The sequence below is a fragment of the Bison bison genome, unplaced genomic scaffold (assembly GCF_000754665.1).
Source record: "Bison bison bison isolate TAMUID 2011002044 unplaced genomic scaffold, Bison_UMD1.0 scf7180017864063, whole genome shotgun sequence".
Classification (NCBI taxonomy): domain Eukaryota; kingdom Metazoa; phylum Chordata; class Mammalia; order Artiodactyla; family Bovidae; genus Bison; species Bison bison.
Genome location: NW_011494635.1, coordinates 16081584 through 16085585, shown reverse-complemented (window position 1 = coordinate 16085585; position 4002 = coordinate 16081584). Strand labels below are relative to the sequence as shown.

At 48.9% G+C, this 4002-nt stretch overlaps 1 protein-coding gene across 1 annotated transcript in view; it reads right to left on the bottom strand.

The window, feature by feature from the left end:
• DIDO1 (death inducer-obliterator 1) overlaps positions 1-4002 on the bottom strand; it is a 50651-nt gene extending 46649 nt beyond the window's left edge. The window contains exon 1 of the mRNA XM_010836587.1: positions 3852-4002. The gene's annotated coding sequence lies outside the window, so the exon portion shown is untranslated. The remainder of the gene's footprint in view (positions 1-3851) is intronic.

Sequence of the window (4002 nt, the reverse complement as noted above, 5' to 3'; positions counted from 1 at the left end):
GAACACATGGTTATCAGTTGAAACAATGGCTCATCTTTATTCAGTGTTCTATCTCCCATATCAGACATCCCATCAGAACTGGGCTAATGCAAAAACAAAACAACCAAAACCAAACAAAAACAAGAAACCCCTTAAAGCATATACAGATAAATTTTCAATAGCTGTGCACATATACGTTATTAGGCGTTTATATACACACGTGCACGTGTCTGTATCTATAACCAATGTACTTATCAAAGCCCTCTCCAGGCAAGAGGGAAGGGAATGGAGAGTTTCAGCAGAGACGGTCTGCAGCCCACTGCCTGGACAGGGCAGGTAAACTGCCACTTGAGCTTGCTGCCCGTGCCCCGCTGTCCAGCCCAGGCCATGTGTTTTAGGTAACACCTTGCTGGACAGTTTATGTTACGTCCTCTGCAGGAATTAAAAACTCAAGAAAAATATTACTCTACCCATCCAAAGAAACGTATGACATAACCAGTGCTTGCTGGTTTAGTGGTATAATCCAGAAAGGGAAATACAGTCCAGCAGGGAGGGGGAGGGCGACCATCTCAGACCCCACGACACATGCTTCACAGGGTCTTCATTCAGCTAATTCATCTGGATACATGCAGCAGAACTAAAGCGTAAAAACAGTCTTCCTTACTCCTTCCAACAGCTTCAGGAGCAATCTGAGAAGACCCTGAGTAAAGTCAAGGCTATGGCACTTGACCTTTGAGTGAACTCCGGGAGTTGGTGATGGACAGGGAGGACTGGCGTGCTGCAATTCACGGGGTCGCAAAGAGTCGGACACGACTGAGCGACTGAACTGAACTGAGTGGTAAGGACATCTAGCCATTACTGGTTAGATAGCATCACCAACTCAAAGGACAGGAATTTGAGAAAACTTTGGGAGATGGTGGAGAACAGAGGAGCCTGGTGTGCTGCAGTCCATGAGGTCAACAAGTGGAAGACATGATTTAGCAACTCAACGACAACAAGAACCGGTAACAATTCTGAGCAGCAATGTCCAATCAGCTTATGCCTGACCCTGAAGAAACAGGTCTAATTTGCCAAATTCCCTGGAAAGCAGGGCTCAGCATTCAGGCGTTTGACTTCATGCTTTGAGGGTTTGACAGTAAGACAGAAACACCCTCTAAAACACTGCGGTTCTGTAAACTGTGCCTGACACCTGGTTGCTGAATAGTCCAGGGTTTGATTAAAGGAGGCGCTGTGTATTTTATTATCAAAACACATTTCATTTTAAAGTAATTCTTGCATGCTCCTTTAAAACTAATAAACCTTAACAACTCTCCTTAAAAACTCCACACTGTTCTCCATAGTGGCTGTACTAGTTTGCATTCCCACCAACAGTGTAAGAGGGTTCCCTTTTCTCCACACCCTCTCCAACATTTATTATTTGTAGGCTTTTGGATCGCAGCCATTCTGACTGGTGTGAAATGGTACCGCATAGTGGTCTTGATTTGCATTTCTCTGATAATGAGTGATGTTGAGCATCTTTTCATGTGTTTGTTAGCCATCTGTATGTCTTCTTTGGAGAAATGTCTATTTAGTTCTTAACAATAACCCTGTGTACGAGACAGCAAAAGAGACACTGATGTATGGAACAGTCTTATGGACTCTGTGGGAGAGGGAGAGGGTGGGAAGATTTGGGAGAATGGCATTGAAACATGTAAAATATCATGTATGAAACGACATGCCAGTCCAGGTTCAATACAAGATACTGGATGCTTGGGGCTAGTGCACTGGGACGACCCAGAGGGATGGTATGGGGAGGGAGGAGGGTTCAGGATGGGGAGCACATGTATACCTGTGATGGATTCATTTTGATATTTGGCAAAACTAATACAATTATGTAAAGTTTAAAAATAAAATAAAATTAAAAAAAAATAAAATATTCCAGACATGGGTATACAGATGAAAAAAAAAAAAAAACTCAATTTCCCTGGTGGTCCAGAGGCTAAGAATCTGTCTGCCAATGCAGGGGACACCAGTTCGATCCCTGATCTGGGAAGACCCCGCATGTCTCAGGGCAACTAAGCCTGTGCACTACAGAGCCCGCACTCTGCAAGAAGAGAAGCCACTGAAATGAAAACCCTGCACACCTCAACTAGGGAAAACCTTCACGAAGCCAGAAATTAATCATTTTTTTTTTTAAATAAGGGACTGCTGATCTGTGTGATTCAGTGCCATTCTCAACTTCTTCCTCTGCTCTCACTCCGCCCGGACCCGTTTCCCGTCCTTTGTCCATATCTACTGAGACAGCTTTTAGCGAAGGTCTTCACCCTCACTCACTCATCTGTTCCTCCACGTTCTCAACAAGTATCTATGGAACCCCTGCCATGTACTAAAAGTTTCAGCTCTTGTGAGGGTCACATGTTGGTGGAGAACTGTGACACTATCAGGCATCAGCGACATAGAACGGTGTGCTGAAGGCAACGAAGGGATCGTTTACGGACCAGGGGAACACAAAGCGGTGGACGACACCCTACTTGCTGGGATGGTGTTCCCACTCCTAGGCACTGGCCTAGGAGTGTTGCACACAGACCCATCTCCTGAGAGCCCAGAGGAAGGGCAGGGTGCTGAGGCTGGCTTTCAGCTATGCTCACTCTGCACAGACAAGTGGGGAGTCGCTGATGGGTGTGAAGAGGGGGCCAGGGACAAGAGAGATGACCCTGGCTGCTGTATGGGCTTCAATAGGAAGCCAGTATCTGGACAGAATTAAAGCAGAGCAAGACCACTTCTGGGGGTGAGGGGCCATTAACCTATGACCCGCAGAGCAGGCGCAGCTGAACCTTCTTTAGGCTGGAACACCCTAGCTCTTTAGGGCACCGGATTTGTTCTTGTGCACCCTTGAAAAGAATTTTAAAAATCTGCACCCTCGCCCACTGTAAAGCTGGTGTGTAAAGTTATTCAGAGGATTAAGTGCTTGAAAAGGATGTAATTGCAGACACACTGTATTTGCATTTTAAATAGATTAGGACCAAAGCTTTGGACTTGCAGATTTAGCTCAGTTCACTAAAGAGAAATATCCACCATTAGTCGTCTTTGTCTAATCTGTTTACCAAATTGCACTTACTTTCTGCAACAAGTCCCACTGCATTTCCACGCAATCACATGAAACCATCTAACTCTGACTTTTAACAGGAAGACACTGGAGTTCATTGGATTCTAAAATCTTTTAACTTGACTCTCCAGCAACTGGAAAACGGGAACGACAGAGGATGAGATGGATGGCATCACCGACTCGACGGACAGGAGTTTGGGCAAGCTCCGGGAGTTGGTGATGGACAGGGAAGCCTGGCATGCTGCAGTCCACAGGGTCGCAAAGAGTCGGATACGACTGAGCGACAGAACTGAACTGACCTGGAAAACGAGACCTTGCTCTGACATAATCTGTACTCTTTTCCCGTGGACTCACAATAATAACCGAATAAAAGCGTGAATGTCTTCCTGCGCCTCCGCGACCCCAGCCGCAGGGCAGGAAGACCCTCCTCGAGCAGCGGCCGCAGTACCTCGAAGCCCCAGGTGCACAGGCCTGCGGTCCCCGCCCAACCTGAGCGCGGATTCTGAACCACGGGCGGGAAAGACCACCGGGCCCGTGGGAGGTTCCCTGAGGGCAGGTCTGGCCCTGTAGACTTGTTCTGGAGCGAGCTGGTGTGCGCTCTCCGCCGCGGTCGCGTGCCCCAGAGCCCACCCCAACCGTCGGAACCGAGAGCTCCCGCCGTCCGCACTCGGGCGGCTCCTCCCGGGCCTGCGCGAAGGCAGGCACCGGGTCGGCAAGGTCCCCTCCTCGGGGCTGCGCGGAGCACCGGCGCCTGTACCCCCTCCCCGCCCCATGCCCTCGGGCTTACACAAACGACGGGAAGGACGCTGGGACCTTCGCCTCAGTCTAGATGTCGCCGTCTCGGCGCGAAGTTACCCTACAACGACGCCTCCACGGCGGCCATCTTACCCAGAGGCAGCCGATGCCTTTTGACTCTCGCGCCAATCCGTAGAGCGAAG